This window comes from Ambystoma mexicanum, chromosome 3q (assembly GCF_040938575.1).
Source record: "Ambystoma mexicanum isolate Mex_15411 chromosome 3q, UKY_AmexF1_1, whole genome shotgun sequence".
Taxonomy (NCBI): domain Eukaryota; kingdom Metazoa; phylum Chordata; class Amphibia; order Caudata; family Ambystomatidae; genus Ambystoma; species Ambystoma mexicanum.
In genome coordinates, this window is record NC_090926.1 from 1,089,484,557 (window position 1) to 1,089,499,418 (window position 14,862).

The 14,862-nt window shown below is 50.8% G+C and overlaps 1 long non-coding RNA gene across 1 annotated transcript in view; it reads left to right on the forward strand.

Moving 5' to 3' along the window:
* Positions 1–11,661: 11,661 nt before the first annotated feature.
* Positions 11,662–14,862, forward strand: part of LOC138581960 (uncharacterized) — a 126,557-nt gene continuing 123,356 nt past the window's right edge. Inside the window, exon 1 of the long non-coding RNA XR_011304905.1 lies at positions 11,662–11,748. This is a non-coding gene — a long non-coding RNA (uncharacterized lncRNA). The remainder of the gene's footprint in view (positions 11,749–14,862) is intronic.

The following is a 14,862-nucleotide window of genomic DNA, read 5'->3' on the forward strand; positions in this document are numbered from 1 at the left end:
TGGCCAGGCCTAGCAGCATGATGCGGGAGGGGTCGCGGGCCGCGGCTGGCTATGATACAAGTGGGAGGCTGGCTTCATGCCTTTTGTATTCCCACCAAAGCTGAAGCAGCAATGAAACTGCTCTGTGAAGGGTTTCTACTGATGTTGAATGGGAGGAAAATAGGTCAGGCCTTGTGACTGCTATTGACTTTTATTTTTTTATTTTATGTTTTAGTCCTGGGCTGGCCGGGCTCTGCTCTGATTTTGGCAGCTGGCAACTTGCAGTTTTAGTTCAGCTTGAGCCACTCATTTGGCCTGAGCAAGGCAGAGGGTTCTATGTTCTTATGCCAGAAATAGAATGCCGGTGGGAGAACACCCTGAACAGCACTCCCGTTTTATTTTTTACAGGGGTACCCCCCCCCCCCCCCATCAACCTCTCCCTTCCCCCATCATCTAAACACTTTACCTCTTTGCTTGAGGGGTATACACTTGAATTCTGTTGCCAGCAGTTTTTCCGCCAGCATTGAATTCCAGAATGGTCCCGGGCCCTGCTTGGCTCGCCCACATCTGAGCATCAGAGAGTAATACAAGATACCTTGTCTGGGGTTTACTCAACTACTTTTCCAGTTTTGTGTTAACACTGTAACCTCAATGGCTTGCTCAGCAGTGATATGTGGGCTCTGTCCTATTGGATTACTTGCACTGTGTTTGCATGGGGGAACTCGGCTAAAGCCCACATCAGCAACGGATATCCGCAGGGGCCTGCATGGATGAACTAGGGATACTAGTCCAGGCAATGGCCTGTTATTCTCCATGTGAAATGTCAACAATGACAGTAGTTGTGTATGGAATATAGGTCTTGTAATGCTGGTGCATGTGACTGAGGCGAGTAGGTCTAGCGACAGCATTTCATAGTCCTGTTCCATGCAATGCTGATGGCCCTGACATGGTGGAGGGGTTTGCAAGCAGTTGTGCCTTATTGTGAAAATTAGGGTCACATGCGGTAGGATTGACATGTTGTAATGCAGATGCAGTGCTACATGTTATGGTATTGTATGCATATATGTCTAGTGCGCTCAGTCATTTACATTACCTTGTGACATGATCTTCTTGTGTGATTTCTGACTTCCTGCACTCTGGAGGGAAGTAATGATGTATATCTAACGTGTAGAGAAAGGAAAAGTCATGTTGGGGGTCAGAAACGAAAAGGGTGCTCCCCATCACCTCCCAGTGCTGGTTCATGTGAAGGTGGTCCTAGCAGGGGTCAGACACCTAACCCCCCCCATCACCTTCCAGTGCTAGTTCATGTGGGCGTGGTTCTAGCAGGGATCCGACACCCAACCCCACTTCCCATCAGCTTCCATTCTGAGTTTGTTGAGGTGATGTGTCTGAGTTAGTGTGACCCCTGACTGGGGGTGCCAGATGTGGGCCAGGTGTGCCTTTAGCACCCCCAATCCCCCCAATCTGTTGTCGGAAGGTGAATGCGTATGCCTCGGGGGGGGCAGTGGTATTCTTGGTGCTTGACAGTGAGGACAGAGAATATTTTGAACTGGGTGGGCTGTGGGGAATGTAAAGTGTGTTGCTCCCCAACTCCGGCTGGCATATTTTGGGATAAGTGTGTTAGGCCATTGAATGGAGGTGTGCTAGCAGGGATGCTCGTCATTGAGTATATCTGAGGGGGAGGTGGGTGAAGGCTATAAGAGTGGGTTGGGCACCAAATGGCCCTCCATGTCACTGTCCATTGCATGTTTGGTTGGGGCGGCCCTGGCAGGACGTCTGAGGTCTGTATACCCTCCCATACTTATACCAGTTTGGCTTTATGGGGTGATGTCCTGTCTTTGTGGGGACTGACAGACAAACGACGGGAATGCTTGTAGAACCTCCATCTCCTCATGGGACTGTAACGGTATGTGCCAGAGGTTGGGTTGGGGTGGGTGTGGTGTGAGGAGAGGGGGAGGGGGTGAGGAAGGAGGGAGATAGTGAGGTGGGAGAAGCAAGGAGAGGGAGTACTGGGAAAGAGTGGCAAGTAGGTGGCTAGGAAGAAGGAAGGAGAGGAAAAGGAAGGTGATAGAGAAGGATAGTTTGGGTGGAAGACGAGAGATGGGCGGGAAGAGGGAGAGATGGATAGAGTGAGGGGAGGAAAGGAAGGAGTCGAGGGGCAGGGGAAGAGGGAGAGCAAGAGATGGGTGAGTGTAGAGGAAGGAGTAAGATGGAGAAATAAGGAGAAGAGATGAGGAAAAAGAAGAGGACCAGTAAGAGAAGGAGAGAGGCAGGTTGGAAGAAAGGACACGTAGAGTTGGGAGGGGAGATAGGAAGAGGGCGATAGAAAGAATGATAAAGTGAGTAAGGGGAACTGATTATGAAGAATGGAATGAAGATGTATCAAAAGGAGCGAGAAGAGAGTGGAGGCGCGGGAGTAGTGAGGAGGGGGATAGAGTAGGGCAATCTTTAAAAGGTGCAGCACTCCTGTTTTGCTGCCTCCACCCCTCCGAAGGTTCCGATGTTGCAGAACAGGTCTGCAGGCATGGCGCAGGGGGTGGAGCAAGCGTGCAAAGCTCTGCGTAACGCTGATCTCGTTCTGATGATGCTTTATTTACTTATTCCTACACCTTGCCCAACACCCCACAGTTATGCGCACAGCTGATCTCTGCACACCATCCCTGGCCCAGTCTGGTGCCCTTCTAGTGCCTTCCTCCAAATGTCCCCTCCCATCTAGCCGATTCCTCTGGCCCAGTACGCTGTAAAATGCCCTTGCCACAAATTGTATCAAAAAACACACCGCGGGTATTTCTCCAACAGTTTGTCCAGCAAAGTAGCCAACTGTGATCACAAATGAGGGCCAGGGTTTTTGTGGGGCCGGAGCTCATTTTTTGCCCCAGTCCGACCTTGTCCTTTCCATGATGTAAAGTGAAAAGGTGCTCGCCTCAGATTCAGCTCCACAGCGATGAGTGCCCTTCTCAAGCTGGGCGCGGTCCTAAGTACCATGGCCATGATTTCCAACTGGATTTCCCAGAGATAGTACCAGCTATTCTCAATACAAGCTGCTGTAAAATACACCATCACACTTGCACACGTAAGAATAGTGTACCACCATTAATATGTAAAACCGAATGCTTTTTTCATATTTCGGTGGGTTTTTTGGACTGTAAATTGCATATTTTGTAGGCCATTTTTCCAAAGATTTTGCAGGGGGGAGGGGGGTGGGCTCGCACGCTGCGCGCGCTCGCTACTAAATTCGCCCTGGAAAATGTACGCCCCACCAGCTTTCAAACTCACCAGCCGCCACTGACCCGCGGTGTGTTTTTTGATACAATTTGTGGCAAGGGCATTTTACAGCGTACTGGGCCAGAGGAATCGGCTAAATGGGAGGGGACATTTGGAGGAAGCCACTAGAAGGGCACCAGACTGGGCCAGGGATGGTGTGCAGAGGTCAGCTGTGCGCATAACTGTGGGGTGTTGGGCAAGGTGTAGGAATAAGTAAATAAAGCATCATCAGAACGAGATCAGCGTTACGCAGAGCTCTGCACGCTCGCTCCACCCCCTGCGCCATGCCTGCAGACCTGTTCTGCAACATCGGAACCTTCGGAGGGGTGGAGGCAGCAAAACAGGAGTGCTGCACCTTTTAAAGATTGCCCTACTCTATCCCCCTCCTCACTACTCCCGCGCCTCCACTCTCTTCTCGCTCCTTTTGATACATCTTCATTCCATTCTTCATAATCAGTTCCCCTTACTCACTTTATCATTCTTTCTATCGCCCTCTTCCTATCTCCCCTCCCAACTCTACGTGTCCTTTCTTCCAACCTGCCTCTCTCCTTCTCTTACTGGTCCTCTTCTTTTTCCTCATCTCTTCTCCATCTTACTCCTTCCTCTACACTCACCCATCTCTTGCTCTCCCTCTTCCCCTGCCCCTCGACTCCTTCCTTTCCTCCCCTCACTCTATCCATCTCTCCCTCTTCCCGCCCATCTCTCGTCTTCCACCCAAACTATCCTTCTCTATCACCTTCCTTTTCCTCTCCTTCCTTCTTCCTAGCCACCTACTTGCCACTCTTTCCCAGTACTCCCTCTCCTTGCTTCTCCCACCTCACTATCTCCCTCCTTCCTCCCCCCTCCCCCTCTCCTCACACCACACCCACCCCAACCCAACCTCTGGCACATACCGTTACAGTCCCATGAGGAGATGGAGGTTCTACAAGCATTCCCGTCGTTTGTCTGTCAGTCCCCACAAAGACAGGACATCACCCCATAAAGCCAAACTGGTAGAAGACTGGGAGGGTATACAGACCTCAGACGTCCTGCCAGGGCCGCCCCCAACCAAACATGCAATGGACAGTGACTTGGAGGGCCATTTGGTGCCCAACCCACTCTTATAGCCTTCACCCACCTCCACCTCACCCTCCCATACTCAATGACGAGCATCCCTGCTAGCAAACCTCCATTCAATGGCCTAACACACTTATCCCAAAATATGCCAGCCGGAGTTGGGGAGCAACACACTTTACATTCCCCACAGCCCACCCAGTTCAAATAATTCTCTGTCCTCACTGTCAAGCACCAAGAATACCACTGCCCCCCCCCCCCCGAGGCATACGCATTCACCTTCCGACAACAGATTGGGGGGATTGGGGGTGCTAAAGGCACACCTGGCCCATATCTGGCACCCCCAGTCAGGGGTCACACTAACTCAGACACATCACCTCAACAAACTCAGAATGGAAGCTGATGGGAAGTGGGGTTGGGTGTCGGATCCCTGCTAGAACCACGCCCACATGAACTAGCACTGGAAGATGATGGGGGGGGGGGGTTAGGTGTCTGACCCCTGCTAGGACCACCCTCACATGAACCAGTACTGGAAGGTGATGGGGAGTGGGGTTAGGTGTCTGCCCCGTGCTAGGACCCCTTCACATGAACCAGCACTGGGAGGTGATGGGGAGCACCCTTTTCATTTCTGACCCCCAACATGACTTTTCCTTTCTCTACACGTTAGATATACATCATTACTTCCCTCCAGAGTGCAGGAAGTCAGAAATCACACAAGAAGATCATGTCACAAGGTAATGTAAATGACTGAGCGCACTAGACATATATGCATACAATACCATAACATGTAGCACTGCATCTGCATTACAACATGTCAATCCTACCACATGTGACCCTAATTTTCACAATAAGGCACAACTGCTTGCAAACCCCTCCACCATGTCAGGGCCATCAGCATTGCATGGAACAGGACTATGAAATGCTGTCGCTAGACCTACTCGCCTCAGTCACATGCACCAGCATTACAAGACCTATATTCCATACACAACTACTGTCATTGTTGACATTTCACATGGAGAATAACAGGCCATTGCCTGGACTAGTATCCCTAGTTCATCCATGCAGGCCCCTGCGGATATCCGTTGCTGATGTGGGCTTTAGCCGAGTTCCCCCATGCAAACACAGTGCAAGTAATCCAATAGGACAGAGCCCACATATCACTGCTGAGCAAGCCATTGAGGTTACAGTGTTAACACAAAACTGGAAAAGTAGTTGAGTAAACCCCAGACAAGGTATCTTGTATTACTCTCTGATGCTCAGATGTGGGCGAGCCAAGCAGGGCCCGGGACCATTCTGGAATTCAATGCTGGCAGAAAAACTGCTGGCAACAGAATTCAAGTGTATACCCCTCAAGCAAAGAGGTAAAGTGTTTAGATGATGGGGGAAGGGAGAGGTTGATGGGGGGGTACCCCTGTAAAAAATAAAACGGGAGTGCTGTTCAGGGTGTTCTCCCACCGGCATTCTATTTCTGGCATAAGAACATATTTATTTATTTATTTATTTAAATTTATATAGCGCGCAAGCAGCCCAGGGGCATTGAGGCGCTGTTACTTGCAATAACTTAGTTACATGGTACATATGATAGCGATTGTTGACACATTATGAGTAGTACAGGAAATCATACTGTTGTTACAAATATTGCATTAGGGCGTAAATTACAAACCTAAATGATAAGTATTTGTGCTGATGTGTCAGTCCTTATGTGAAGAGGGTAGTTTTCAGTGTTTTGCGGAAGGTGGTGAGGGAGTCCTCGCCACGGATGGTGGGAGGTAGGGGAAGCTGGACCCACCCGCTTTTACTCTTTTTACTAGTGGCACAGAGAGCATGTTGGTGTACGGGGATCTGGTTGGCCTGGTGGTGGAGACAGGGTGGATCCTTTGAGAAAGGTAGGCAGGAGCAGTGAAGTGAATGCACTTGTGGGTCAGTGTCAGGGCTTTGAATACAATCCTTTCCTTTATTGGGAGCCAGTGGGCTAGTTTTCTGGCTTCAGAGATGTGTTCTCTTTTAGCAATGCCTTGGGCTGCCCGGAGAGCATTGTTCTGTATTACTTGTAGTCTCACTAAGTTTTTGTTGGAGGTTCCTAGAGAGAGTACATTGCAGTAGTCTAGCCTGGAGCCGGTGATGGCTCTGGCTATGTTGGTGCAGTTCTCTTTGGATAGAAAGGGCCTGATTGCGTTGATAAGTTTAGCATGATATGCAGCTGCGGATGCTATTGCGTTGACTTGTCTATCCATGGATAGGCTGGAGTCCAGGTAGACTCCCAGAGTTTTGACAGAATCGGAGACCGGGATTTTAATGGAGTCAATGGTGAAGTGGCTAAATTGGACATCTAGGTTTTTTAGCGTGTCGGGGGAACCTACCAGGAGGAGTTCCGTCTTGTCAGAGTTGAGGCATAGTCCGTTGTCAGCCATCCAGGCTTGGAGGGTGTTGTAGAGGTTGTTGATGGTCAGGGAGTCGGTGTCATAGTTACCTGTGAGAGTGAGGAGGATCTGGGTGTCGTCGGCGTAGTTGGTGTATGAGATGCCCATAGCGTCGAGGATGAGGAAGAGGGGTCGTGTGAAGATGTTGTATAGGGTGGGTGAGAGACAGGAGCCTTGGGGTACACCACAAAGTATAGTAGTTGGGGATGCGGCGGCTAGGCCAGAGAATACTTGCATGGTTCTGTCTTGTAAGAAGGAGGTGATCCAAGCTGTGGCCTCTGGGGAGAATTTGGCGGTGGAGGAAAGGTGGAGGCATAGGACGCCATGATCCACGAGGTTGAATGCCGCGGATAGGTCAAGGAGTAGGAGAAGTGCTGGTTTACCCATGTCTCTAGCATCCTCTGCCTTGCTCAGGCCAAATGAGTGGCTCAAGCTGAACTAAAACTGCAAGTTGCCAGCTGCCAAAATCAGAGCAGAGCCCGGCCAGCCCAGGACTAAAACATAAAATAAAAGTCAATAGCAGTCACAAGGCCTGACCTATTTTCCTCCCATTCAACATCAGTAGAAACCCTTCACAGAGCAGTTTCATTGCTGCTTCAGCTTTGGTGGGAATACAAAAGGCATGAAGCCAGCCTCCCACTTGTATCATAGCCAGCCGCGGCCCGCGACCCCTCCTGCATCATGCTGCTAGGCCTGGCCACCAGGCACTGCACCAGCCGTTGTGGTGGTGCCACTGTGCCAGGCGGCCAGGCCTCTTCCTCACGCTGCCAGGGCTCTCCCTGGTGACTTACTTTTGCCGTTTTATATTTTCGGCATTTTTTGTCGAAAAATGCCGAAAATATAAAACGGCACATTTTGGATGGAGATTCTACGCGGCACGCACTGGGCAGCAGTGGTACGCCTGCCTGGGCCTTGCTGTCCGCATGGGCCTTGGCCCACGGACCGGGGGTAAAGGCCCAGGCCAGGCAGCCCCCGCCTTGGTGGTAGACGGGCCGGGGCCCGCTACCACCAAGGCCCGCCAGAGACTCACTCGACTCGAGTGAGACACAAGGCCCCATTAAGTTGACAGCAGTCTAGTCAGCAACACTGAAAGACGTAGGCCCTGGCCTACACGTCTTTCAGTGTTGCTGACTGGGGCTCGTGGACCACGTCCCCTCCCTGGGCCCAAAACACAAACAAGAAACAACATCTGCTGGGACCACCTACTTACCCGCCGGCAACTCATGTTGTGGACTCGTGGACCAGGGTCCAGGCCATCTCTGCTGGGCTGGTGGTGGTCTTCAGGGCCGGGCAGCTGGGCTCGCGTCGACTTGTGAATCCTGCCGTCATCTAAAGAATCAAGGCCAGGGAAGAGTGTGAAGGTGGCGCAGGCGCACCCACACACCCTGCACCAGAGATCTGCATAGCTACAGTAATGTCATTGGCTGTTTGCCAGCCAATGTAAGGGTTGTCATTGGCCGGCAAACAGCCAATGACATTACTGTCTCCATGCAGGGGAGGGACTGGAGGGAATTTCAGTGACGACTGATGACCCGGACCTAGTGTGCTGTTTACGCATATTTTAGACTGGTGGGGCCACCCCTGAAGAGCCCCGCCAGCCTTCTAATTGATGGGGCTTACGTAGAGTGCGTGGAGCTACGAGCTCCACGCACTCTACTATTGAAGAAGGAAGACGTAAAACGGGACGCGCCCCGCTGTGAAAGCAGCCGGGCCCGGCCCTTTGTTATTGTTGCCTTGCCACAGCTCCTCCGCGCTGTTGGCAAAGGAAATGCAAGCTAAAAGAGATTCAATCAGAGAAGTTCTCAGATTGAATCTCTTTTAGCTTCCTCTCTCTTTTCTCCTTTTCTGGGGGCGCGGCGCCCGGCCGCCCTATGATAGCAGCCGCCACTGTTAGTATGGGTATCAAGGGGATGTCTATAATGCTAAGGAAATCTAAGACAGACCAAATGGGGAAGGGGAGAGCAATAGATCTCAATTGCATCAGAGAAAAGGACCACTGTCCCAGATGCATCACCCAAGAATTCCTGGAGCTGCGACCAGAGGTCGACGGACAGTTATTGATCCATAGGGACGGCAGCGCGCTCAGCAGGTACCAGTTTCAGGCAGTATTAAAACAGGCGGTGGAGAAAGCGGGATGGGATCCAGCCGAATTTGGGGGGACACTCTTTCAGGATAGGGGCAGCAACCTCTGCGTGGGCGGGGGGCCTGGGAGCAAAGGGGGTGAGACGAATTGGGGGATGGAATTCGCAATGTTTTAAGAAATACATAAGGGAGGAACTGATATGACACTTATCTCCCCCATTTCTACAGAGGCCGGACCATACAAATCGGCATGAATAGTGGGGCACTCTTTCATGACCCGGGCAGGCAGGTGGCTGGAAGAAGTGAAGCAAGGACTACATTTCAGGAACACAATTACGTCATGGTGGGGCCTCCCGGGGATGCACTGGGAGGACATCCACGACAGGCTATCGGACCTGATAGGTTTCCTCCCCCTCCCCCGAGTACCTGGTTATACATCTCGGGGGGGGGGGGCGACCTGGTGAGCACAAACAGGGGTAAATTACAAAGGAACATCTGCGAGTCACTGCATAGCATAGCCCGCAGCTGGTGGAATACCGAGATTGTTATGTCAGAGATAATACCAAGAAGGGTCTGGTATGGGGCACAGAAGAGGCACGCAATTGAGATAGCCAGAAAGAAACTAAATAAATCAGTAGAAAAGTACTGCAAGAGCACAGGGCTGCATTTCATAAGACATGGCTTACGCCGGAACAATCCGGACAGGTTTCATCAGGATGGGGTGCACCTATCAAAGGAAGGGATGGGGGTTTTTTTCCGACAACATTTTTAGGGCACTCCAGGAACGGGGTTGCAGGTAGGGTGCTTTTGGGGGGGACCTGAGCGGGCGTAAGGAACACCCACTCAGGTGTGGCGGCATGTGCCCAGGAATGAAGGCTCAGGGATAACAAGGACTCAGGAGGAGCCTTGAGCAACTTCGGAACTGGACACAATGTGCCCAAAAGCATGTGGCAGTGTAATTATTTTGTTGTGTTGTATTTTCTGTAAGAAAATAAAATGCCTACGGCCTACAACTTTTCCATACACATAAGTTAAGTTTTCTGTAATTTATTACTTAGGTAGGGATCTGGTAAGAGAAGCAAAGTGAACCCACACTACTCAGCCTATGACCCAGGCCCCGGGCCGCATGAAATGCGGGACGATAGGGGGTCTGGGAGTTTAGGCGGGGGGTGGGGGAAAACGGCGCGAAAGCGTAGGGAGGGGCGTCCGAATGGCGCCACAAGAAACAAAAGCCCAGGAAGGACAGGAAACAGCACCTGGGAAGGTGCGAATTGTAACAGCAAGGGGTCAGGGGGGTAACCCAGCCGCCCCCAGGAAGGAACAAAAGGCCGGGGGGGGGTATAAGTAAGCCTGGAAAAGGAGAGGCGGCACAAACCAGGTAAGAGCTCACCTCTCTCGGGTAGGCTCTTAGTACCTGGAGAAGGGGGAAGGAAAAATGTTTGCCACCCAACCCACCCTAGAAGAAGAACGGAAGAAGAAGGGGTGCAGGCAGGTGCCAGTACGCCGAGTACTCTCTCTGTACACGGTCCAAAAAAGAAGGAGCGGGCAGAAGTAAGAACGCCGAGTACTCTTTCGGTACACGGTCCAAGAAAAGAAGGAGCAGGCAGAAGAAAGGAACGCCGAGTACTCTTTCGGTACACGGTCCAAGACACGTCGTAGGCGGCATGTGCCCAGGAACGAAGGCTCAGGGATAACAAGGACTCAGGAGTAGCCTTGGGCAACTTCGGGACTGGACACAATGTGCCCAAAAGCATGTGGCAGTGTAATTATTTTGTTGTGTTTTATTTTCTTACAGAAAATACAATGCCTACGGCCTACAACTTTTCCATACAGATAAGTTGTCTGTAATGTATTACTTAGGTAGGGATCTGGTAAGAGAAGCAAAGTGAACCCACACTACTCAACCTAGGAGTTATCGAAAACTTAACGCCGTCGCATGATGGCGTTCCTCGGCATTCCATAGGGACAGCGATCCCTTTTGCAGCCTGCAGAGGTGAGAGGGATTGGAGGAGGTCCCCAGGGCGAAGCGTTGGGGTGAGGGGACCATGGGATGTAATCTCCTTGACCAAGACATGACGTAATTACTTTACCTACAGGCAAGGCAAAGGACCGCCAGTTTACATGCACTTAATCTTGCGTGTGGGGGCGCGCCTTGTCCAATTGCTGCTGCTTTGGGTCACTTAAGCAAACGAAAATGGAAAGGAAAGGTGAAGTCTAGATTTTGATGAATTATTCCACGCAACGCTAGCTGTTTCTGAGCATTAAGAAGGGAAAGGGGCGAGGCGAATAAAACATTGAGCAGACGAACGTCATCTCTATTCCAACAAAGCACCCTTAAACACTACCCTCCAGCTCGGTAAATCCGCACTGTCACGGAGGACCTAGCTACCTGGAAGGTATGGCCACGGAGCTCGAGTGTACCAAAGTATTGCCAAGATTCATTCCCGGAGTCTTGCTAGGCCTTGGTGCTGAGCTCGAACCACTTTGCATTCTGGTCATTGTAGTTTGACGGCCCTCACCGGTGCAGGAGTACATATCGCAAACTTGTAAATTGATTTAAACTAAGGACCCACGCAGCATATTACAGCCACACTTGACATCCTGAGACGTGAAGGGTCTTCTCCTCTCCCGGAAATTCAGAAGTAGAAAACGGGCACTTGTCGGGTGCGTGCATCGATACCTAAAGTTTTCTGTGCATTCAGGTACGTGTCCCAAATAAATAAATAAATAAATATTAGTTTAACGTCCCAATGCGTTAAATAGAGAGAGAGAGAGAGTGAGCGAGTCTGGGCTGTGTGAACTACTCACACCTGGCAGGGGGCGTCTCGCTCGCGCAGGAGTGGTTAATGCATTTGTTGCGCAGGTCAAAGGCCATATGTCCGTGATTGCTTTATCTGACGGCGCGCCCACCAACACCCAGGGGACTCGGCTTAATGGTCCGGTGTTGGCCGTGAGTACCACACGAATCCTCTTTTTGAACATTGTGTACTTGTTTGCTTTAATATTCGGAACTAAAAGCAACGCATTGAGGGTTGCACGAGTTGCTGCTACCCTAGAAACTGTACGTTCAGCGTTCTCCACACTGTGCAGACAGTAGTCTGCGCTCAGAGGCAATGTTACTGGTAATGGTCGTTTTCCTCGGCCGGAGAGTACAAGCTCCATCAATTAATGGGAAGAGGTTTCCCCAAAATAGCTCCAGAAATATAAATGGGACCCCCCGCAAGTGACCGCACAGGGTGGCGCTAGTCATAGTCCTATGAACTGGATGCGGACAAAGGCAGAACTCTGATCCCAATCTATCCCACCCCCCCGGAAAGCGATTGCACCCGCGGGCACAAAGGAGGGCTATTATCATGGGCGCCAGGCGCTTATCATGGGCACAGGAGGAGACAATTCTCTCTCTGGAGATAGGACAATGAACCCGCCCCACAGCTGGCCCGAGCGTGGTGAGCGAGTGCCTGGTATGCGTTTGGGGATGGCGGGGCGCAGAGGTGTGCACCCACCCACCCCTATTAACGTCCTCTCCAGTCGCAGCTTATCTCCGGGTGGAGGGTTCCCTTGCCCCGCGCCTAGTTTGCACAGGGACTTGCCTATACCTCCGAGGGACCGCGCCCCCCCACCTGCGTGTTGCGTCCCGACCACCATCGAACCCCTCACTTGGCGATGGAGTCCCTTTAGTTGGAGGCCTGGCGCACTGGGCTGGGAGTTGCAAGGGTCGCGATTCAGCTTTAGGATACGGTACCCCTCGCTCGAGTGCTGGTCTGAGTGGGACTGGGCCGCTTCCCTCAGGCTTAGACTCAGCGGGAGGCCTGACTTGAGCACTCTAAAAGCACACACGCCATCCTTTGCTAGGCCTAAGAGTTCCTGGTCTACCCCACTCAAGCAGCTAACGCCAGAGGGTTCGGCCTGCGCACTACAGTAATCCTTCCCACCATCGCGCTGCTGAGGTGCACCCCTTATTTCCTGACTGTCCCCTGTGTGAAGGGCAGCGTATCGTGCACTGTCTCTAGGGTAAGTTTGGGTGTGGAGAGTATTTTTCAAGAATGATCAGACGTTTGCAGAAACGGATACTATTGAAGGATGAGCAGCGCAATTGCACTGTTTCCCACCGCCCCTCAGTATCCATTGCCCCCACTCTGGGTCTTGAGCTCATAGTAGGCGCACCCCTTAAGCTGCGACCGTCTCGGAAGGCAAATGGACTGGTTGCTGGGGGACCTCTCTGGGCTAGCTAGGAACCTACCTGCAGTGGTTCCGGTTGTGACATTTCCGGGGGGTTTGTTATGCGCCATGTTCTCTCATATTGGCGTTGGCTCAAAACGTGAGGCTGAGGTACTCGCACCAGTATGTTGGGAACATTTCAGGATTGCATGTCCCTGACATGGACCATCTCGAGAACCTTTTACATTGTCATTTACAGCATTGGGAGTAGAGAGGGCGCCCTCTGCCGACGTGCTCGAATTGCCACCATCCACTCATATCATTTGATTCAATCAATATAAGCTTTATTTCGGAAAGCAAATATTATAATAAAAAGAGCAGTAGCTCAGTAAAACGCAGCCACTAGATTACAAAATATTTCTGCCGTGGTCCTAGTTCTGATATGATGGTTGTTATGATACTTGGCATTTGTATAGTGCCTTATGTATCATTGGTATGACTTCAAGGCGCTGGTAGGTTGAACGCCCTCGGGAACCGTAGTTCTATTCATTAGAGAGAGGGAGAGAGTGTCGTATGGTGCGTGGGTGCACCGGATATGTGTGCGGCTGGTGTGGTTGTTGCATGATAGCTGCTTCTTAGCGGTAGGTCTGGTGGTGGGGAGGTCAGTTGAATGTCCAGACTGAGCTCGGGCTGCGTTAGGCCTGAGGAGATGCCTAAGCTAGCAGGTATGGGCTTCGGCTAGCTGTGTTTTAATAGGCTGATGAGATGTTCGTGGGGTCATGTTAGTATGAGCAGAGCTAGACCGAAATTTGTCGTAGTATAGCTGTGTTCTAGTTGAATGATGGTGGATAGGAGAGAGTTAGCGTAGTAGTGCGATATGGTGGTTGTCAGTAAAGTGCCTGCGACCAAGCACGAGAGCAGGACAGGGGACGTACATAGCAGCATACGTTTATAAAGCGAGAGGATGGATGTGGTGAACAAGGGGTACAGATAACATGGGACACGGGTATGTAGCGTATATATAGCATAAATAGGGGATACAGAGATGTATGGGATATATACATATATCCACTCCAGCCATTCTGTCCGTTCCATCCTTTCGCTTCTTTTTCCATCCACTCTGTCTGCTCCATTCACTTCATCCGTTTCATTCTTTCCATGTAGTTCATCTGTTCCATATTCTTCATTATTTCCATCCACTTTGTCCATTCCACTCACTTCATGCGTTCCATCCACCATCCATTTCGTCTGTTCCATTCACTTCATTGTTCCATCCACTTTGTCCGCTCCATCCGTTCATCTAGTCTGTCCCCTTCATCCATTCTATCCGCAGTATCCATTCTGTCCTTTTCATCCATTCCATCCTTCCATCCGTTTCACCCAGTCCGGCCGCTCGTCTGATTCATCCACTTCATCCGTTTCGTCCATTAGATCTGTTCCATGGTTTGAGGTTTGTCAATCCAGGTTTCTTATATGCTGGGCGGATCGTGCACAAGGATTTTCTCATGTTGCTAAGCAATAGGGACATCTGTCTGACTCATGCTTCTTCCAATTAGAGGTGAAATGCCCAACGCTAAAATACCAGCTCTTGGTTTGAATAAAAGTGCTAGAGCAGGAGAGGGTTTTGACTAGATCAAGTTATGTCTCCGCATCCACTTTAGTTTTTTATGGGTAACTATTTTATTTTTAATGTTTTTATTTAATTAAATTCCTCATTCTCAGCTTTCACTATCACTCTTGTGTTAGCCGTGATCATGCTGGGGTAGGTCCACCAACTACCCCATCCCGGGTGAAGATTACATTCCTCAATCTTGGTTTTCAATATCACTCTTGCGTTAGCCGTGATCATGCTGGGGAGTTCCGCCAACTACCGCATCCCAAAAAAGGCGAAGATTCAATTTCTCAT